The following is a 22,897-nucleotide window of genomic DNA, read 5'->3' as shown; positions in this document are numbered from 1 at the left end:
ACTCATTCAGTTGACAACACAGGAGGCAGCGACTTCGACTGCCCTCCCTTGGACTCAGGAACATACACAGGCCTTTGAGGAATTAAAGAAAGCTTTATGTCAAGCACCAGTTTTAGCAACACCATGTTACAGCAAACCTTTTACACTTTTTGTTACAGAACGTGATGGTACAGCATTGTCTGTCCTCACTCAAGATCAAGCAGGTTCACATAAGCCTTGTGCTTATTTTTCAAGTACATTGGATTCAGTAGCCCAGGCACTCCCTGCATGCTTAAAATCAGTTGCAGCGTCAGCCCTAGCAATCAGACAGAGCGACTCAATAGTATTAGGACATCCATTGACAGTACAAGTTCCACATTCTGTAGAGGTCCTTCTAAACCGAACACAGACTCAACACCTGACTATAGCACGACTGACAGGTTATGAATTAACGTTATTCCAGCCACACATAGAAATCAGACGCTGTAACCTTTTAAATCCTGCAACATTGTTACCTTCGATTACGACAGATTCAGCCCAGCATGATTGTATAGAGATCATTAATGCAGTAACAAAGCCCCGACGAGACCTAACAGATGTTCCATTGACTAATCCGGACCTGACACTTTACGTGGACGGTTCATGTATGAGAACAAGCACAGGAGAATTAGTAGCCGCATATGCAGTGACCACTGAAACTGAAGTCAAAGAAACACATCGTATTGATACACTGTCCGCTCAAGCAGCAGAGCTTATCGCTCTGACCCGAGCCTGTATACTAGCCAAGAACAGAAATGTTAACATATACACAGATTCACGTTATGCTTTCGGAGTCGTACACGACTTCGGAGTGTTATGGTAAGAACGAGGTTTCTTGACCTCTCACGGTACCAAGATTCAACACGGTCCCCTTATTCAAGCACTGTTAGAAGCAATACATTTGCCTTCAGGCATATCCATCATGAAGTGTAAAGCACATACTAAAGTTACAGACTCCATTTCCCAGGGTAACGACCTGGCAGATCAAACAGCAAAACATACAGCATTGACTCACACTCAGACAACTGATGTAACAAAGATCATAGGGCCGACACATTGTATGACAGTTAGGGATCCCACACTAGATGTAATCGATATTCAGACACATGCTACTCCAGATGAAATCAAGAAATGGACTGAACTAGGAGGGATCCAGACAGATCAGGGATGGATGACGAAGGGAAAATCTACATGGTTTCTCTCTGATTCTATGGTTCAAGTCATAATAAATACAGCACATAGTCCAGCACACCTAGGAGAAAAAGCTATGTTAGACAGTTTACAGAATCTCTGGTACAACAAACATTTACGAGCAGCCGCAAAACAGAAAGTGCGTACTTGCATGATCTGTTGTCAGTTCAATCCAGGTAAAAGCGTCCCTGTAGAGCAAGGTGGATTTCATCCTCCCGATCACCCTTTTGAAGTCCTCCAGATGGATTATATCCAGATGGACCGTTGTCGAGGATTCAAGTATGTCCTCGTAGTTGTTTGTGCACTTTCCCGTTGGACCGAAGCATATCCAGTCCCAGATTACACTGCCCCGACCACTGCCAAGCAGCTGGTTCGTGAATTCTTCCCACGGTACGGCTTGCCTCGTATCGTGTACTCAGATAACGGACAGCCATTCTCATCCGTGCTCATGAAGCAGGTTTCACTTCTGTTAGGATACCAGTGGAAATTCCATTGCGTCCGACATCCCGAGGCAGCTGGCCTTGTAGAGAGACACAACCAGACACTGAAAATACGCCTTGCGAAAATATGTAAAGAGAAAGGGGTCGACTGGATAGTCGCCCTGCCAGTTGCACTGTTCTATATGAGAATGGTCCCCCATTCGAGATCAGGGCTATCCCCGTATGAGGTGGTGTCACGATTCCCCAGTTCCGCCTGTCCCTTCCTATGGAAATATGCAGGGTACTCATCAGAAATATACCTCTAGTACATAACTGGTTAATTGGTTTCTTTCCCATCTGAAAAAACCCACCCCTTTCCCGTGCACCAGCACCTCTTATGTAAGTATGTCTTTGTAAACTGTTTGTGTACTGGGTAAATGCTTGTTACAACGTTTGCTTAAGTAGAAAGGTAAGGCTGAAATAATAATATGAATGCCATATTTTAGGATCTCGCTTCTGGCTTGATCATTGAACTTTTGTAATATTTAGCTTGGTTTTGACTTTATGCAACTGAAAGCTTTCTCACGCGATAGACGCGTGTGCTGTGATTCAGCCGTCTGAAAAGAAAGCCTTCCGCTCGCGCTGCACGCGGAGGGTTGAAGACTGTTGCCACGTGCAAGCGCACGTTGACATTTGGTGCGGAAGGTATTTAAACCGCACCCTCTTCAGGAAACTCGCTTTGCCTCTGAGTTTCCGAGTCTACAGCATCGCGATCTTCGGAATCCTGTTTCCTGCGCCCAGAGAAGACTTCGAGGGAACTTCTCTTCTTCAACAAAGCCTTTGGAACAGCTTATTTCTGCGCGCCTGGAGAGCTTCGACAAACAACATTAAAGCTAAGTTTCTTTGGATTTCAAAGGCGCCCAACGCAAGAGAGAAAGCTATTAGAAAAATAAGAACTAGACTATTATTAATGTCTTTTGGGGAAAATTATTTGAATACAAATATTGCCTATTTTTTGACTGCTGAGATTACTACAGAATTTGTTTAGTGATCAAGAGTATTCGCTCTTCCGTTTATTTTTGAAGGTATTCACAAGAATGTTCATTGTGATTCTTTTATTATGTTTTAGGATATTTAAGGATACCTACTTGTCAAGGAATATTCACTGAAGTCATAGTGAGTTGTCATTGCTAGAGCTGTTGTTCTCTCTTGGTGAATTTTATTTTTTATTAGGAGAATTAATACTAGAGCTCATCAGAAAAGGGGACCCTTTAATTCAGAAGAGAGAGTTAATCAAGTAAGTGTTAGGAAAAACAGAAAAAGGAGAGAGTACAAGGGGAAAGGAGAATAAAGTGTAAGGCAAGATTGTTTATATTTATTTTATTTGATTGCAGACTTCTAATCAAAGAGGACAACTCCCAAGACAACATCCCAGACAAGACAAAGAAATACTGGACGGTGGACAGAACCAGACTGAATCGCAGGTAGGAATTAGCTTAGGGAAAACTAGTTCTTACATAGAGCTTAGAGAGAACTAACTAGTAGTAGGAATACAACTAAATTAGTGTGAATACTGAGCTTGTTGTTCTTGTTAATCTACAGGTCGACAGTCAAAGGCTAATCCTCCCCTCAACGTCCAGTACCGGCCCTCCTCCCGAAAGTTCTAGTTAATGCTTAGCTGTAAGTTTCATCAGCAAGTTTTAGTTAGAGTTTTCTGGAAGTTGGTCCCTTGCGTCTCTGCGAAAATCTCTACACTGTCTACAAAGAATACCGGTCATTGCTAAGGTAAGTGACAGTGTACTTAGGTCTTGACAGAAAGCAAAGCCCAAGAAGAATATTTCGCCCAGACGCAATGGACCAAGCTTCTTTACAGGAAATAGCAGCAGTGTTAAAGGATATAAGAGATGAGAACGTTTCTTTGCGAAACGATATGACTGCATTACAGGCAGCTATTCAGCAGGGTTCAGCTAGTGCACAGATTTCATCCTCAGACTCAGGGGGGGGAACCCAGATTCAGGTAGTTACCCCAATGCCTACGCCTTTAGCTCCACCAGAACGTTTTTATGGGGATTGTAACAAGTTTTCCATATTTTTGCAACAGTGTCATCTACATTTTTTAGCCAAGAAATCAGCCTTTCCGGATGACTCCTCCAAAGTAGCTTTCATGTTATCATACTTTGGAGGTGATGCAGCTCTTTGGTCCATCCCTTTAGTTGAAAGAGATGATGCCATTCTGTATAATTTCAGAAACTTTGAACGAGCCCTACAAAAAGATTTTTGCAAAACATATGTTTGTGCAGTCAGCAGACAACGAGTTATTGAGTTTAAAACAAGGGTCTTCTGACCTCCTTCATTACATCTCTCAATTCAATCGTTTGGTACTAGAAGCTAATTGGCCATACGATAAAAGAATTTCTATTTTTTATAGAGGTCTTCGAGAAGATTTAAAAGACATGGTTACTCAAATCTTAGAACCTCCAGATGATATCAGTGAATTTATCGATCTTGTAATAAAATTGAATCATCGCCTTAGTGAGAGAAAGGGCGAAAAAGGAAAGAGTGACCATAAAATCCTTTTTGTTAAAGATAGAAATACATCGTCAGGCAAGGAGGGAGGCCCTAAAACCGATCATACAGAACCAATGCAAATAGGTACTGTTCGAGGTCCACTCTCTAAAGATGAAAAGGAAAAAAGACGAAAATTAAATCAATGCCTTTACTGTGGTAAAACTGGACATTTTGTACGAGACTGTCCTACCAAACCTAATAAGTTCAAGCCAAAATCCTCGGATCTTGCTCTAACTCAAGAATTGTCGGAAAACTAGAAAACTCGATGAAAGAAGAGGTCGGTTCATCGAGTGTAATTTCCAGTTTGGCCTCTACTGTTCCACCTTTGGGATGTAAACATTTTGGTATTCTAGTCGAGTTAAGAAGTCAATCATCTTCCTCACCATCTAGAAGAGTTGAAGCTGTAATAGACTCAGGAGCTACGGGGAATTTTATGGATACTAAGTTTTTCTCCCAGTTAGGCTTTGAGTCTATTTTGAAAGATCATCCAGAGATAGTTAGAGCAGTAGATGGCAAGGAGTTAACTTCAGGACCTATTAGTCGACAAACTGAAATCCTTGAGATGGATTGTTCCCCTATTCACCGTGAAAAAATTCAGTTTGACATCATAGATGCCCCGCAGTTCAAGTTAATTCTGGGAATTCCTTGGTTGATTAAACACAATCCAAGTATAGATTGGGTATCCCAGACTATAACCTTCCAGTCATCACATTGCTTAAATAGATGTTTTCTTCTGGAGAGATCCGGGGAGATTATTCAAGGATTTAACTTCCCTTCCGACTCATCTAGAGTTTTAGCAATAGAAGGTGTTCCATCAGTTTACTCAGATCTTCAAGACGTTTTTGACAAGAAGAAAGCAAACACTCTCCCTCCACACAGAGACTTTGATTGTAGGATAGATCTTGTCCCAGGTGCGACTTTACCATGTAGCCGAATCTATGCTTTAACAGAAAAAGAGAATGTCCATCTTAGAGAGTACTTGGATGAGTATTTAGCTAACGGCTTTATTCGCCATTCTAAGTCTCCTGTCTCATCAGCTCTCTTTTTCATTCCGAAAAAGGGTGGTGAATTGCGCACGTGCATAGATTATAGAGCTCTGAACAATGTTACAATAAAAAATCGATATCCTTTGCCTTTGATCCCCACTCTGTTAGACCAGGTCAAAAAGGCAACCATTTATACAAAATTGGACTTGCGGGGAGCTTACCATTTGGTACGAGTCCGAAAGGGTGACGAATGGAAAACAGCTTTTCGTACTAAATTTGGACTATTTGAATACCAAGTCATGCCTTTTGGTCTATGCAATGCCCCCGCAGCCTTCCAATTTTTTATAAATGAAGTTCTGCATGAGTTCATTGATGTATGTTGCGTTGTCTATATAGATGACATTCTTATCTTTTCAACTTCGGAAGAAGAGCATGTGCAACAGGTCCGAGCTATTCTAAAGAAACTGCTTGCTAATTCTTTGTATGTCAAATTGGAGAAAAGTTTGTTTCACACTTCAAAAGTTGAATTCTTGGGATATGTCATCAGTCCTAAGGGGATAGAAATGGACCCCAGAAAGGTGGAAGCCGTAGAATCCTGGCCCAGTCCTTCTTCTGTGAAACAAGTTCAAAGTTTTCTGGGGTTCGCAAATTTCTACCGCCGGTTCATTCAAGATTTCTCTAAAACAATCACTCCTATCACTAGATTGTTGAAAAAAGGGGTAAAATTTGTGTGGACAGAACTAGCTGAAGAAGCTTTTCAGAAACTAAAAAAGAAATTTATTTCTGCTCCAATTCTTTCTCATCCAGATCCCAGCCAGCCTTTTATTGTAGAAGCTGACGCTTCCCAATTTGCTGTAGGAGGTATTTTATCTCAAAGACATGTAGATACAGGACAAATGCACCCAATTGCATATTTCTCTAGGAAATTATCTGAAGCTGAGTTGAATTATGCAATTGCAGATAAGGAACTGCTGGCAATAAAGGCAGCTTTTGAAGAATGGCGCCATTATTTGCTAGGAGCAAGACATCCAGTGACAATATACACGGACCATAGAAACCTTCAAGCCTTGAGATCGGTAAAGGCTCTGTCAGCTAGACAATTGAGATGGTCAATGTTTTTTAATGATTATAACTTTGTTATCACCTATCGACCAGGTAAAGAAAATCTGAAAGCAGATGCATTGTCTAGAATGGGAGAAACTTTCATTGATGCTCCAACTGAGGTAAAACCTGTAATTCCAATATCACGATTTCAAGCAAGTATAACTGTTTGTGATGTTTTTTCAGATATTAAGAAAGAACTGGAAAAGAAAGATTTTAAGGTTTGGAAAGATTCACATCCTTATTTGCAGGAAAGAGATGACTTGCTCTTTATGCAAAACCTTATTTTTGTACCCACTGACACGCTAAAAGAAAGAATTCTACACTTCCATCATGACACTACCTTATCTGCTCACCCAAGTAAGATTAAGACCTATGACTTAATCAAAAGAACCTTTTGGTGGCCTTCAATGTTTAAAGATGTGCAACTTTATGTTGAAACATGTGGGGTTTGTGTTCAGAACAAATCATCTCATCAAAATCCTAGTGGTTTGTTAAATCCTCTACCTTTGCCACCTCGACCATGGCATACAATTTCTTTGGATTTCATTGTTGAATTACCAATCACCAAAAAGGGGTTTACCACTATTCTTACTATTGTAGATCAGTTTTCACGCATGGCTCACTTTGTCCCACTAAAGAAGCTACCAACTAGCATGGAGTTGGCACACTTAATAATGGAACATGTAGTCCGTCTGCATGGGATTCCATCTGTGGTGATTTCGGACAGGGGGTCCCAGTTTGTTTCACGGGTTTGGCAGAACTTAAGGTCTCTTTTGAATATGGATATACGTTTGTCCTCCAGCTATCATCCTCAGACTGATGGTCTCACTGAACGCACCAATCAAACTATTGAACAATTCATTCGTTGTATGCTAACTAATGCAGGTGAGGAATGGTCAACCCTTCTAAGTCAATTAGAGTTTGCTTATAACAATGTAGATCATTCTTCCCTTGGTATGTCACCTTTTTTCTGTAATCTAGGTTATCACCCTAATTCCTTTCCTAAAGAGATAAAGGAGCTTAATCATGTACCTGCCATTTCAGATTATGTTTCTAAATTGTCTTCTATTCAAGAGCAAGCAGCTTTCAATTTGGCCAAAGCGAAAGAGGATCAAAAGAGATCTGCTGATAAACATAGATCTGAGCCTCCACTTTATTCACCTGGAGATAAAGTTTGGTTAAGCACAAAGAATCTGAAACTAAAAGGGAATAGAAAATTCAACCCTAGATTCATTGGCCCTTTCCCTATAGAAAAGATCATAAATCCAGTGTGTATGAAATTGACTTTACCTGCCAAATTTCAAATCCATCCAGTGTTCCATGTATCGTTAATCAAACCTTTTCATGCCCAGACTCGATTTGTCCAACCCCCCTCCTCCATTGATATAGAAGGAAGTCCTGAATTTGAAGTTAAGGCGATTCTAGACTCCAAGAGGTCTAGGGGAAGACTGCTTTACCTGGTTGATTGGAAGGGTTACGGTCCGGAGGAAAGGTCTTGGGAACCTTTGGAACATTTAAAAAATTCTCCCAAATTGTTGAAAAGGTTTCATACCCAACATCCTGAGAAACCCAAACCCATTGCACCAGTTTTAGGGGGGATCTTGAGGAGGGAGTACTGTCACGATTCCCCAGTTCCGCCTGTCCCTTCCTATGGAAATATGCAGGGTACTCATCAGAAATATACCTCTAGTACATAACTGGTTAATTGGTTTCTTTCCCATCTGAAAAAACCCACCCCTTTCCCGTGCACCAGCACCTCTTATGTAAGTATGTCTTTGTAAACTGTTTGTGTACTGGGTAAATGCTTGTTACAATGTTTGCTTAAGTAGAAAGGTAAGGCTGAAATAATAATATGAATGCCATATTTTAGGATCTCGCTTCTGGCTTGATCATTGAACTTTTGTAATATTTAGCTTGGTTTTGACTTTATGCAACTGAAAGCTTTCTCACGCGATAGACGCGTGTGCTGTGATTCAGCCGTCTGAAAAGAAAGCCTTCCGCTCGCGCTGCACGCGGAGGGTTGAAGACTGTTGCCACGTGCAAGCGCACGTTGACATTTGGTGCGGAAGGTATTTAAACCGCACCCTCTTCAGGAAACTCGCTTTGCCTCTGAGTTTCCGAGTCTACAGCATCGCGATCTTCGGAATCCTGTTTCCTGCGCCCAGAGAAGACTTCGAGGGAACTTCTCTTCTTCAACAAAGCCTTTGGAACAGCTTATTTCTGCGCGCCTGGAGAGCTTCGACGAACAACATTAAAGCTAAGTTTCTTTGGATTTCAAAGGCGCCCAACGCAAGAGAGAAAGCTATTAGAAAAATAAGAACTAGACTATTATTAATGTCTTTTGGGGAAAATTATTTGAATACAAATATTGCCTATTTTTTGACTGCTGAGATTACTACAGAATTTGTTTAGTGATCAAGAGTATTCGCTCTTCCGTTTATTTTTGAAGGTATTCACAAGAATGTTCATTGTGATTCTTTTATTATGTTTTAGGATATTTAAGGATACCTACTTGTCAAGGAATATTCACTGAAGTCATAGTGAGTTGTCATTGCTAGAGCTGTTGTTCTCTCTTGGTGAATTTTATTTTTTATTAGGAGAATTAATACTAGAGCTCATCAGAAAAGGGGACCCTTTAATTCAGAAGAGAGAGTTAATCAAGTAAGTGTTAGGAAAAACAGAAAAAGGAGAGAGTACAAGGGGAAAGGAGAATAAAGTGTAAGGCAAGATTGTTTATATTTATTTTATTTGATTGCAGACTTCTAATCAAAGAGGACAACTCCCAAGACAACATCCCAGACAAGACAAAGAAATACTGGACGGTGGACAGAACCAGACTGAATCGCAGGTAGGAATTAGCTTAGGGAAAACTAGTTCTTACATAGAGCTTAGAGAGAACTAACTAGTAGTAGGAATACAACTAAATTAGTGTGAATTACTGAGCTTGTTGTTCTTGTTAATCTGCAGGTCGACAGTCAAAGGCTAATCCTCCCCTCAACGTCCAGTACCGGCCCTCCTCCCGAAAGTTCTAGTTAATGCTTAGCTGTAAGTTTCATCAGCAAGTTTTAGTTAGAGTTTTCTGGAAGTTGGTCCCTTGCGTCTCTGCGAAAATCTCTACACTGTCTACAAAGAATACCGGTCATTGCTAAGGTAAGTGACAGTGTACTTAGGTCTTGACAGGTGGTCTTTGGCCGACCACCAAATATGTGGGGGACGCCCATGCCTAAGAAAATAACCGATGTTGATTGTAATATGCTGACAGATTACCTTGCCTCCTTGATGTCTGCACTCCAATCATGTCGTTCACAGGTTGCCGCAGCTTTTCCCGACAACACTGATGTAAAGCCGCACGATGTCCGTCCTGGTGATACAGTCTTAATTCGCAATTTCGACAGAAAAAGCCCGCTGGAGCCCCGCTGGAAGGAGCCGAAGATCGTCCTTCTGACCACGAGGACGGCAATTAAAGTTGAAGGACGAAAGGGGTGGATCCACACGAGTCATATTAAAAAATGTAATGAACTGTTGCCAGAGACTGACTCTTCCACCCCCTCAAAGGACTGCCTTGATTCTACAGACTTTAAAGTTCCCAAGGGAGAGAAAACTCCCCAAGAGGAGTATAAAATGAAATTACGGTCTAGCAAGTCAGACAGTTTAATTGTTTAAGTCCTCCCCTAGGTGAATCGGTTAAATTAGTTTCTGACATGTATCCCCTAGACCGAGATAGAGAGAGAGAGAGACAATTCAAGAAGCGTGCATATTGTAAATCACTTCGTAGTCACTGTATAGTGACATTATTGGTTATGTTTTTTCTAAGTCTTTTGATTATTACGGCCAGTATATTGCTGTCTATATACTACCCTATCTTCAAGCGTGAACAATCTGCTTACAATGTCACTGCCGAACATTCTTTTAGTGAGTTACCCCCTCACGCGCTATCTTACAGACTTGCGCTGCGCAACAACACATTCATTAGTATGTTACATCACTCCCATCAGACTAATAATGCTACAAACTGTTGGATATGTGGCCGACTCCCTCCCTATCAGAAATACAAGGGAGTTCTGCCTCTTTTCCCATACCCGTTCACTCACAATGGCTCATGTGGAGCATGGTTTGGAATAATTAATTCTTTAGATCCTAATATTGCTGTTTTCGAAGGAAATTGGGTTTGGGGAAACCTGAACTTAGTTTTGCTTAACGCCTGTTATCCCGACAAGAAGGGACTTCCCATTAGAATAGGAACTGATCTAGAAAATGAAGTATATGGATTAGGTAATTATACAATTAACCTCATGATTCGTACTGTTGAATCCGAAGCTGCACCAGTTCTCCCTGCTATGTCAGTATTACCAGTCACAGGTGATTTATGTGTCAGAAAGAAGGGTTCAGTACATTTAGGTCATAGTAAATGCACTACTGTGGTCGAATTCAGTGATCAAGGAAAGTCTTCATTTAGAGCTACTCGCCATTCCTACTTTGTTTGTGGCCATACCGCATACATACGCTTACCTCCAGATTGGGATGGTACCTGTTACATTGCATTCCTTCTGCCACCCGTTTTCCTAGCCCCTCCTGATTATCACAGAAATACAAATCTAGTAACTACTAGACTCCGAAGAGATCTCCCGATTGTCGACTATACTGAAACGGCATGGGAGCAATACACAGACTTCAATAAAGGTTTCTTCCCCTACTTAGGTACTGTTTTTAATAGTAAACTGATACGAAAATTAACTAGAACCCTCGAAGCAGTAGTGAATGAAACTACTTCCGCTCTAGGCAACTTAACAGAGGAGCAATCTGCCATGCGGGTTGTTGTTCTTCAAAATCGTGTTGTTATTGACGTCATCCTAGCAGATAGGGGCGGAGCCTGTAAGGTCATCGGGTCGAGTTGCTGTGTTTTCATTCCAGAAAACGCGCCAACAGTATATAAAGCCATCACACGTCTTCATAAAATTGCAAGTTTGATACATCAGAATCCAGGCACCTGGACTTGGTCTGGTTGGTTCTGGACAACGTTGACCGCTTGGGGATGGAAGATCCTATCCTTCCTAGGCATTGCCCTTCTCATAGTATTCAGTTGCTGCCTGTGCCTACAATGTGGGCCAGCTATCTGTGGTCTATGTGCCACATCATGTATTCCGTATTCAAGTTCCCACTCAAAACGCGAAAAGAAGAAAGAAGAGCAAATGATGTTACAAGAACAGACTGATCGATTCATGAGGATCGATATATCATGAAGGGTCCGTAGGGAACAAGGAGGGAATGAGGAAATATAAATTTTATGGTCAAGAAATGTTCCCTAACGTGTACCCCACCGTCTCCATGTACGAGCTTAAAGTGCATGTAACTTCCCTCCTGTGCCAGCTATGAAGACGCAAATACATTTGCGTCCAACGTTAACATGTCCTCTTTTAGATCCACCCTGAATGGATTGAATATTCCGTTCCTAAATATGCTGTGCCAACGTCTTTATGTAGTGTACTCTACACGTTTTTCAGCTCTGGCGAAGTAGGCCCCGAATTCTGCCATAAAGCCTTTTCCTGCCTTCTGACTCTGAACGCCTCAGCCTGAGCTGCCTCTGTACCCGTGACCTCTGCCTTACTCCCTGTGCGGCTAACGGCGCTTAGCCCAGCCTGCTGCCTGCCAAGACTGTATTCAACCTTCGAATTATCTGTTCCGCTCCTCAGAGATACATTCCTGCCTACTAGTTCAAGTAAACATCTTTCCAGCTGCAGAGCAAAGGGCCCGGCCTCACTGTCTCCGTGCAAGTAATTCATAGCTCCTGTTACCATGGTAGGCCCATGCCCCCCGCATCTCATGCAGACACGTAGACGCTTATGCACGCACTCACAGTTAGTATAGAATAGCCTCTGCCCAAGAGACCTTTCCCTCTAGATATTATGGTTCCCAAACATCAGATATCAGATATGATATAGGTACGAGTTGATCTGACATGCCAGACTTCTGTCTCTTTCCGCTAGTGTAAATGTCAAGTCCCCTGCGCCCTCCAGCTCCACGTCAATTACACGTCATGCAGCTGCGCACGCATCCAGATCTCAGATTTCTGCTGACATTGCAAGATTCTGCTATGTACCCACCTACTTGTGACGTTCTCTATGTTCACGCCTAGTTCACGCCTTTTTGATTACGTATTGCTAACACGTGTATGCTTTTATCTTGTCTCACTCAGCTGTTACGCCTCCTGTATTGATATCTATTGTATGATTTAAGTATAAAAGTTATGTCTTGTCAATAAAGTATGCTCTATCCCTTCCTGAACCCCAGTGGTGTCAGGAATCCGATATCCAGTTCTAGAACCATTCCTTTTTAAGGAATAAAACCCCTAAGAACTCTAACACCACGGACTCTGCGTCTTTCTTTCCGATTGAGTTATTTTTGTTTAAGTACTTACCTGCATAGAAATTAGGACGGTAAATCAAATATTTACCACAGCTTTCACATGTTGCCTATGGCTGTGTCCGTCATGGAGTTTCCCACCCATTACCTGGTCAACTTCCACTGCAGCTGTCTAATTCCAAATGTCCTAACGGCAACGTCAGGCACCTGCCATTTTACATGGTCAAATAGTGTGATGTAAATATTTAGTGCGTCTCCACCACTCAAAATGGTTACTAGTTTGTTTACATTTCAAATTGCTGATGTAAATCATTAATTTAAATAAACATGTATATGTAGCCATTACTGTGGTTAAATGCAATAGTTGTGCAGTTTTTAAAAATAGAATGTGTAAATAAAACATTTAAAATGTAAGTTTTACACACACTTTTAAAAATAGACATGTAAAAACAGTTATTTGTTATGAAAAAATGTCAATATTACTTATTGTGTTAAATTATGTTAAGACACCATATATATATATATTTTATATTTAGCTAAACATGACATTTGTGTAATTTATCAAAAATAAGTTTGTAAATGTTTTAAAATGTTGACAATTTTCCTATGCAGACATATGAACTTAGGGAGAGTGATTGGAGAACAGACTCAAGTGTTTCGACCACTTCCAAATCTTGCCACCACGGAAGAACAGGATATAATCAAAAATTCTGATTCAATGAAGCCTTCGACTCTGAAAGTGATTAATGTGCAGTTGTCGCTGATGTTTTATTGTACGAAGCAACGTAATGGGTGAGACAAGAAGCAATTGTAATCATATGGTATTGTAGTTATTTGTAATAAATACAAAGTTTTGAAAAAATAATTCTGATTCAATAGGCAAACTATACTGCATTTATGTCATCAGCTGGAGCCAGATCTTCTGCCTCACAATAGAAATTCCACATCTATTACACCAACTGTCAAACTCATGGCAGTACTTAATTTTCAGGCCACAGGATCATTCCAATACATTGTGGCAGTAGCTGAAGTAATGTCACAACCAGCTTTCACTGGTGTACTACAAGAAATTCTTCTTCTATGACGAGACACATCAACAGCTTCATCCAGTTTCAATGACATGGGGATTTTGTCTAATTTGAAGGGAGATTTTTATGTTTTGGGTTGTCTACCACGTGGTTTGAGCAATTAATGGCACGTATATCGCCGTCCTGGCACCACATGCCAGAGAACTAGTCTACCGCAATCAGAAGAATTTCCATTCAATCGGGGTGCAAGTTGTCTGCGTTCCTGATTTGTGCATTACAAGTATCTGTACGAGGTTTATCGTATTAACTTATGATTCCTTTGCACTACGGAAGAGCAGCATACCCTGCAAATTTCACAACTTGGACCTAAGATGGCCTGACTTATTGGTGAGTACAATCTGTCATTATATTGTTTGGGTAATTTCAAGTTGAATAATCTAAAATTGTGTTACATATTTTGGCTCTTTTTTCTTCCTTATAGGTGTCAGAAAGCACCTATCTGGAACCCAGATGAAAACAATGGGGCAGCGAGACTAGTTTCTGAATCCTTCCAAGACTTGACCTGCTCTGGTGGCAAATCCCAGGGGGAAGGGGGTTGGGGTGGAGCGAGTTTGTAGAGTCTAAGATGCTGTGGCTCGTCTACTCAACAGCAACATTGCAGCAGGCATTCACACCAGTCTAATGAATGGTGCCAGCAGTTATGGTACCTATAAACAAACAAATAATAAGGCTTTAGTCTAGAATTACCTCTATCTCAAGTTTTCACCTCACGAAAGCTGATAAAATCTCAACCAACCTTTAGTTTTGTTGCTGTTTTGTTTTCATTTAGATGGTCCGAAGAAGCTCCTTTATCAAACATTTTGAAACTGTAGTGAGTATGATTTCAGCATCAAACTCAAAAGCTAATTTGGATGGGGTTAGCTTCACCCAAGTCCTCCTTGGCAAGGCCATGTCAACAGTATGTACAAATATAACTAAAACACTGGTTACTTTTGTTTGCAGCGTGATGTTGTGACTGAGCTCAGCTCAGCTCATAGTAAAATCAAGTGTGTTAATGCGTCTCTCTTTTTCTTCTTGTTCTATTTCCATCCAGATGCGAGACTAAAAGGAAACTTAATCTGGCCAACATGGGCCACAAAAGCACATAAAACTCAGTAAGTACTATAAACAAATCAGTACTTAATAATAAAAAACAGACCAGTATTTTATGTAAGATTTCCAAAAGGGATATCTGAGCCAGCTAAATCCTTTAAATAAAAGAGCTGTGTCAAACATTTTATGGAATGTTACTAAGGAAGTGCAAAATCTAGAACTTAAATGAACCTATAAAGTGCAAACAAAATTTTACAGTACCTATAGTTGTATAAAACAACTAATGTAATACAATAAAATACTTAAAAGCAACCTCTTCCTTAAAGCATGTATGTTTCATCAAGAAACAGGAACAAAAAGATCTCAGTTATGCCTTAGACAGTTTGTTCCTTTGTCTTAAAGCACCTGTTAGAAAGCAAGTAAATCCAAAGCAGATCAGGAGCGAAAACAGCATTTGCAAATACATCAGGGTTGGCTTCACCTGTACAAAATTGCAGTACCTTAAAAGTGATAAAACATATTTTTCTGTAGGTTACTGTAAAAATCACAAAAAAAGATGAAATGTAAAAGATCTTGGGGGTAGATGTATGAAGCGTTTTTCTTGTCGCAAACGCTGCAAATCGCGAAATAGCAGCGTTTGCGATAAGAAAAACAGGAAATGGGATGTATGAAGAAAATCGCATAGCAAACTAAGAAATCGCAATATTTGCAATTTCTTAACTTGCGAGAACTAGTTTTCTGAGAATTTATTTGCGATTCCTCATTTTGCATGTGTCTAGATTTACGAAAATCGCAAACAAGAAATCGCAGTATAAGAAATCGCACCAAGATGTATGTAAAATTCGCAATTAGCGAATTTCTAAAAACGCAAATTAAGAAATCGCAGTTAACACCAACTACATGCAGGTGGTAACTAGAAAAAAATATAAAAAGGGACCCACAATGCACTGATTTTTTTTCCAAAATGGCTGGACTATACCTGATAGCCAGGAGGCTGCGTATTCAAAACAAAGACAGGAGAGAATCTTCAGATTACGCATAACGCTGTTCAAGCAGACTGACGAGGATATATATGACGAATACAGACTGCATCCACACACCATTTTGGATCTCATTGATGAATTGAAACCTTTCTTGGAGCATCCAACACACAAGACACAAGCAATTCCAACACATGTGCAGGTATTGTGCTCACTGCACCTTTTGGCTTCAGGATCTTTTCAAAGCGTCATTGCACAGGTTGGTGGGGTGTCACAAAGTGCTCTTTCACACTTTTTTCATGTGTTCCTGGATGCAATGGTGAACAGGCTTCAACATCACATCTACTTCCTAAACACCCAACAAGCCATACAAGAAACCAAGTTGGATTTCTATCAAATTACACGCTTTCCACATGTGATTGGATGCATTGACGGAACCCATATTGCCATCACTCCACCTGCAGCCACAGAATATGTTTTTCGAAATAGGAAAAGCTACCACTCCCTCAACATCCAGATTGTGTGCAATGCAAAATATATCATCAATGATATAGTGTCAAAGTACCCAGGCAGCACACATGACTCCTTTATCTTCAGACATAGGGGAATTCATAGACGTCTGAGTGCTGGACAGTTTGGAGAGGGATACCTGCTAGTTAAATCAAACTCATACAAACATCCATCCATCCATCCTACCATCATTCTTTTGACAAAGGAACATACATTTACGATTCATTTTCTTCCATGCAGGTGATAGTGCCTATGCAGTGCGTGACTTCATTCTCACGCCATACTTGAATCCTGCAAATGCAAGTGAGAGATGATACAACAGGGCACACCGGTCAACTCGTGGGGTCATTGAACGCACATTTGGCATATTGAAAAGCCGTTTCCGCTGCATTCACAAAAGTGGAGGAGCCTAACAATACAGTCCTGAAACCTGTTGTAAAATTGTAACTAGCTGTGCAATGCTGCATAACATGGCAATGCGCAAAGGCACAGACATTGAACTGAGTGAGTCTGACACACTGATGATGATGACATACGTCCACCTAGAAGGGCTGCAGCAGGAGTAGGAGCAGCGGCTGGCCGTCAAAGACGGTCTGAGATTACAGGGAATTACTTTTAGGTAAGACAAGCAATATGACAGATTAACTTATTTGTGCAAGTGTTGTTTTTATTTACAACACACAAACCATAGTACAGTTTTCAAACTGAAAATGTTGTCTCACAGGTTATGTAAAGTAACTCAAATGTAACAGAAAGCCATGTTCCACAATGCAGTAATGCCAATAGTAAAGCACTGTAAACTGCCACTTGTTGCGCTGGCGGCTTGACGCAGGGCGTTCTTCAGATTGCATGCTTTCATGATCAGGTGCTGTGCCAGCACGCCTTCCACTTCTGCGCTGGGTCAAGTGAGGAGTTGGTGTGGGGTTCCTACTACTCCTGCTGGAGGTGTCCTCACTTTCAGCTGAAGCAATGAGCGCTTGCGCCAGAGTTAGAAATTTGCAACATTTCTACTGCAGAGGTCACTTTATCCAAACTTTTGGCCATGTTATGAGTGCATTCACTCATTTCACGCTGCATGTTAATGCTGCGCCTGCTAAAGTTGGATGTCACGGTACATAGCCGGTTGATGGCTTTCGTATACCCTTGCATCCTCACATGTGCATGGTGTGCAGCCCTATTGCGAGCAGTCTCAGTACGTTCGAGGGTCAGACACAGTCTGTCAATTGATGCTGCCATGCTTTCTTGATTTTTGTTCAATCTCAATAGCTGTTTATTTATTGATCGAAGAGACTTGTTTTGCAGGTGCTGCACGTGAAGCATATCCTGCTCAAGACCGGCGAAAACTATAGGGGTTTCCATTTGAACACTGCTGCTCCTACGTGTGTCCACCCTGAATTCTCGTGGCCTTCTTTGACTTTGGGGTTGCTCTTGGGAGTCACGAGGGCACACTGTGTCATGGTCACTGTCTACTGCACCCCCATCTTCATTGACATCTCCTTCCAATGGTGGCAGAGGAGGTACCTTTCTGCGCTTTCTGCTAACAATTGGATTAGGGGCAGTGTCATTAGTGCATCCTCCTTCAGTATCAGATTCAACATGGGGAGGTGTTTCATCACCCTCACTTTGCTCCCTGGATTGCCTTGATTGTTCTGTGGATGCAGAGTGAGACATATGAGTTTGTGTTTTTTATGTGCATTGTCTGACAAATAAAGTTTTTTTTGGTTGCACAACTAACTTCCACTATACAATTTTCTACCTTCAAAATGATTTACAAACTTCTCATGTTTTTCTGTGAAGGAAATTTGATACAACTATGAGTGCACTACAACTCCCATGATGCATTGTTTGCTATATGTTTCACTGTCTCCCTGGACTACTACATTCCTCACACTGAGTACATGCACTACACAAACACACATGAATTAGACACATATTTTGCACTTCTTTGCATGCATCTTACCTTGTGCAGTTGGTGTAGGGTCAGAGCTGTCTATATTAGCCACTCCACTCACACTCTTTGGCAGCAGGGTCGTTTCAATCAGTTCCTCATGCGGTGTTGGTTGATCTGCTTTTGAAGTTCCACCACCAGTTTTATTTGCTTCCTTGATTCTTTCAGCAACCCTCTCTTTCGATATTTGACGTGTGTCATACCATCTTTTTTTAATTTCTTCTATGGTACGATTTGTTACTCCAACAGCATTTACTTTTTCCTGGATCTCCAACCAGATTTTTCTTTTCCTTGATTCAGGAACTTTTAATGCTTTTTTCCCAAAAAGCAACTCATGGCTGCACACCATTTCTTCTATGAGAATTTCTTGTTCCTTCTCAGAAAACGTATGTTTTCTTTTCCTTTTGTCGCCAGGCATTTCCTCCTGTGTGCTCTGGGACTCCATTACACTCCAAACAGGTCTGCTCTGCCTCCAAACAGTGTTCCAACTGCCACTGGGTGTGGCTCAGGCAAGCAGGTGCAGGCAATCACTCCCACTTCCTGGGTGTGATATCATCAGCCTGTACCTGCATTGCAGATTCCCGTTTTTTGCGATTTCTTAATTTGCGAATTTCGCAATTTAAGAAATCGCAAAAAATTCTCAGAATTATTCGCGATTTTTTGGGAATCGCTAATGCATTGCAAAAAAGTACATACATACCATTTTGTGATTCTGTAGTTGCGATTCGCAAAAAATTGCAATTACAGATTCGCAAAAGTCAATTTTGATACATCTGCCCCTTGGTCTGAAAAACTATCACATGACAAAGGCTTTAGGGCAACTTACTTAGAAAAGACCCTGGGGACAGATAAGCACCAGTGAATGAAATTAACCCAAACCTAGTCAGGAGAAAACAGTGGTGTGGGTTATTAATGTAAGCCCAGTAAGGTTGTCCTACAGTCCGTGGACTCAGTATTAAATATTGCCTTATTGTGGGCTTGATACGTTCCTTGTTTTCCCTTTTTGCCACCCTTTTAGCCAAAAACAGTAATTTATTTTTCTCAACTCACTAGGGTATATCTTCCTATAGTGTGTAAACAGCTTGGGCCAGCTGAGACTCTTTTACTGCTCTAAGACATAACTCAGTCATGTAATATCTAGGATTCCATCAAGCCTCAAACAGTCCTCTAGGACAAACTGGCTCAATGTAGGAGTGAGGTTGGACCACATTTTCAACCACTGTGTTAAAGTGGTCATTTAAATGACATCAGAGATATAACCCTGCCCAAGTTCCTCATTTATCATAATGGACGAGGTAGAAGGGCTAGGATTCTGCTGAGGAATTTATTCGCAGACTCTTTTAGTTCACTAGCATCTTTGTAACCCCAGACATCACTGCCATATGTGGCCATGAGTATAGACTTGTCATTATAAACATTCAATTGGGCAGGTAACAGTTTGGCCCCCAATCTCCTACTGAAATCTACTGTGGCTCCAGCTGCACTTGCCAGGGTGCTCTTTTTGAGTGCTCTCTGACCCACCTCTTTTATCGAACATGACACCCAAATAAGGGAATGTAGAAACTTTAGTCAGTTCTCCCCCTGAAAAAGAGCCTATGTTTGGAGAGCTTTGTGTTACCTGTCGTCATAATATAAGATTTGGAAAAATAAATAAAAAGGTTGTGTGAGACCATAAAATCAGTGAAAGTATTTAAAAAGCTCTGCAACCCCACTGCTGCCCTGGCAAGCAACACTGCAATGTCTGCATACATCAGAGCTGGAATCAGTTTGGAACCAGCGTTGGGGCTGTCTTTGCACACAACTGACAGACAACACCCTATGTTACTAATGTATAGGGTGAACCAAACAGGGGCTAGGATGAATCCATGTCTTACCCCTCGCGTAACCTCCCAGGATGCCGAAAATTAGCCATTTTCATTATATCTGGCCAAGGCTGTCAGATTTGACTGTGAGCTATGCAAGAAGGCCCCCAGGTCAGCATCCATGCCCATGTCTAGTAGCATGGGCAATAGTTTAGACCTATTGACATGGTTGAATGCAGATGTTAAGCCCATAAAGGCTATGCGTACACTTCATCTTTTGGCTATTGTGTATTTACCAATCACCAAAAGTTAATTGATGCATTGGTCCAAGGTTCCTCTTCCGTTCTAAAAGCTGTATTGCTGGCCTGAAATTACATTGGCGTCATCTAGCCATAGTGTTAAGCAGTCCAAAATCACCTTCCCCATACGTTTTTGTGGCCAAATCAAGTAAGGAGATCAGGCGATAACAAGCTGGGTCATCTGTTAAAGTGGAAATGGATGCCCTTTGAGTGTGGTCAGCTGTGGTCACAGGCCACCCCGATGTGGTCATGAACCTCTGAAGCACTCTTCACTGAGGAACAAAGAAGAAAGATATGAGATGACGAAGAATCATATTGGAGTGACACTTTTATTCGTTAAATCACAAGTATATCAATAAATACATATAATTTCATATCACTAAGCAAAAACTATTAAGAAAACCTGACTTCACTCTGTCAGGAAGAAATGCTTGATGACAAATGCTCAAAATTTCATAAGACAAGCTGGAATAAGGATTTATTAAAAAGCATGTTTAATCAGCTAAAGATTCGAAAATACAGAACACATTCCTATGAAATTCCAGTGTCTAGATGCACCTTCCTCTAGAGGACTAGTCATGCAAGTTTCACCATTTTAAGAGAGTCTAAATGCAAGGAATTGGGTGTGGATGAAAAATACTGAGCATAGTCAGAGATTTAAAAGGGCATATAATATTATCTAGCTTGGGAAGTAAAACCTGAGAGAGGCTTTTGAAGTCCCAAATCAGATAAACAGCCAGCCGGTATACCCACACTTATGCCAAGCACTTGCAGGAGAGTTCTGGCTTCTAGTTGAGGTGCTGGATCTTTTATAACTGAAAATGTAGAACCATGACACTATTCTGATGCACTTTCTGGTGCAGGTGGCTTGACCGCATATTCTAGGACACGGAAATGGTCAGGTGGCTGAGTGGGTGGTGGGTCATGCTTGACCGCAAAGTATAAACAATCAACATCTTGTCACGTACATATCTCTAAAAATATATGTAAGAGCAGAACTTAAGACAGGTGCTAGTACCGCAAGATGCTGTGGCTTTCATTTGAGCAAGCTATGTTTCAAAACAATAATGTAGCAATGGTCCAAGATGTACCAACTCGTACCAGCTGGCCCTGTGTATGTGCGTGTACGGGTGTCTTGCAATTGTTCTGTGGAAAGCTACTGTACTTTTGTGTTTGCTCAAACTACCTCATCGTGTCCAGCGCAACAGAAATGCATGTTTGAAATCGTCAGAGCTAGTGGATTTTATTATCATGAGGCGGTGGCCTTTGGCCTTTGGCTTAGGCCTAGATGCAAGGGGTTCAAGGAATGGGTGGGCTGTTATTTACTGACCGTATATTTAGCATATTTTCAGATTTTCTCTAACAGGGCCATATGAGACCTTCAGTCTATCAAGGTTGATCAAAATGCTCTTTTTGGTAATCAGATGGTAAAACATGATCCTCCATCATCTCCCTGCTCTTGTTCATTTTATGAACACACTTTTAACAGAGTATCTCAGTGACCCTTCCACCAGTAGGGGAATCCAGGGCAGGTCGTTAACATAACACTTAAAGCTGCCCTGGCGTTGTTCTCTTGGCCTGGCAGTATCTCCATCTGGCCTAACAAGTATTTCGAGCAACAACTAGTGGTGAAACACTGGTATACCAAACGCTCAGCAATATTTAAAGGATCACATATGAAATCACTAGGATTCAAAAATTCTAATCACATTTTTCATCAAAAAAACATTCTTGAAACCAAAAAGTTGAGCAATGTATTCATTGTAATTTTCATGAACAAAATGCTAAGTTTAGATATCATCAAAAACGTTCAATCAGTTTCACTGTGTTACAAACAATGAATTCTATACTATATGTCAACAGTACAATTAATTATTTGAAAACTTGATGAACCACACATCATAATAAAGCCCAATGCATTTCGGGAGGTTCTCCCTTCTTCAGGGGCACTGGTGAGGAAAAGAAAAACATATTAAAGGTTCTACTACAAATCCATCATATACTGTTATCTCTTTACTCAATTTAATAAAGATGCTTTCTTCAACAATGGCCAAGTTACAAGTTTATAACATAATTGAAAGATACCTCATGTGTCTACTAGAGGTCAAAACGAACTTGTGAGCAAAAGGAAATCCATCACCAAGTGCATTAGTGTTAACATAAATCCATTGATATGAATAATCTTATCAATCATCATCACCACAAAGTGTGTTCAACCCATCTCTCCCTCCTTATTCCTCAACAAAGTTTGAAAATGAAGGCTGACTCACTGTGTTCTTCAAGTGTATGCGACTACTAGCTGGGAAACTCAGCGATGTAAAATGACGTCTCTACATAAACACAAGGGCATGCCCATGAGCTATCTGCCTCCAATATTTAATGCCGTTAAAAAAATCACGCTAGACTCATGTTTTAACATAGAAGCTCCTACTTACTAAGTCAATCGAATCCTCTCCGTCACGAAAACGGAAAAAATTTAGGCAATCTGTGAGGAATAAACATGTCAATCGAATTACTGCCGTTCATGAACACGAGTAATTAATTATACACCAAACAGTTTAACAATATTTCACTCTTGCCACTGCCGTATAC

The 22,897-nt window shown here is 40.9% G+C and overlaps 1 protein-coding gene across 2 annotated transcripts in view; it reads left to right on the top strand.

Annotated features, from left to right (window-relative positions):
* The window catches only part of LOC147685087 (uncharacterized), a 201,009-nt gene extending 183,022 nt beyond the window's left edge, over nt 1-17,987 (top strand). The window contains exons 5-7 of one of the 2 annotated variants that reach the window (XR_015300675.1): nt 13,259-13,438; nt 14,768-14,828; nt 17,559-17,987. The gene's annotated coding sequence lies outside the window, so the exon portion shown is untranslated. The remainder of the gene's footprint in view (nt 1-13,258; nt 13,439-14,767; nt 14,829-17,558) is intronic. The other variant, XM_086940961.1, reaches the window with a different exon arrangement.
* Nucleotides 17,988-22,897: the final 4,910 nt, after the last annotated feature.

The sequence above is a fragment of the Lissotriton vulgaris genome, chromosome 10, assembly GCF_964263255.1.
Source record: "Lissotriton vulgaris chromosome 10, aLisVul1.2, whole genome shotgun sequence".
Taxonomy (NCBI): Eukaryota; Metazoa; Chordata; class Amphibia; order Caudata; family Salamandridae; genus Lissotriton; species Lissotriton vulgaris.
The sequence above is the reverse complement of the archived record's forward strand: the minus strand, read 5'-3'. Positions and strand labels throughout refer to the sequence as shown.